The sequence below is a fragment of the Chaetura pelagica genome, unplaced genomic scaffold (genome assembly GCF_000747805.2).
Source record: "Chaetura pelagica isolate M959 unplaced genomic scaffold, ChaPel_1.0 scaffold10, whole genome shotgun sequence".
NCBI classification, from domain to species: domain Eukaryota; kingdom Metazoa; phylum Chordata; class Aves; order Apodiformes; family Apodidae; genus Chaetura; species Chaetura pelagica.
The window spans coordinates 3,866,094-3,866,318 of record NW_009952263.1 but is presented as its reverse complement, the minus strand read 5'-3'; positions in this window follow the sequence as shown (position 1 = coordinate 3,866,318).

Sequence of the window (225 nt, the reverse complement as noted above, 5' to 3'; positions counted from 1 at the left end):
GTATAGTGTCCTGTCTCTGAAAACAATCAAATTGAAACAACAATACACAGAGCAGACATCTAAGTTCAAAGATCTTAACTAAATCTACACAGTTCTGATTCTGCTGGTTGTATAGAAATACCACTAGCCAAAATTTTAAGGGCAGCAAAACCAACTAACTGAATTTTTTTTTTTTAAATTCAACTTACTGTTTTAAGTGTACATTCTCCTTTTTGGTTCTCCTGC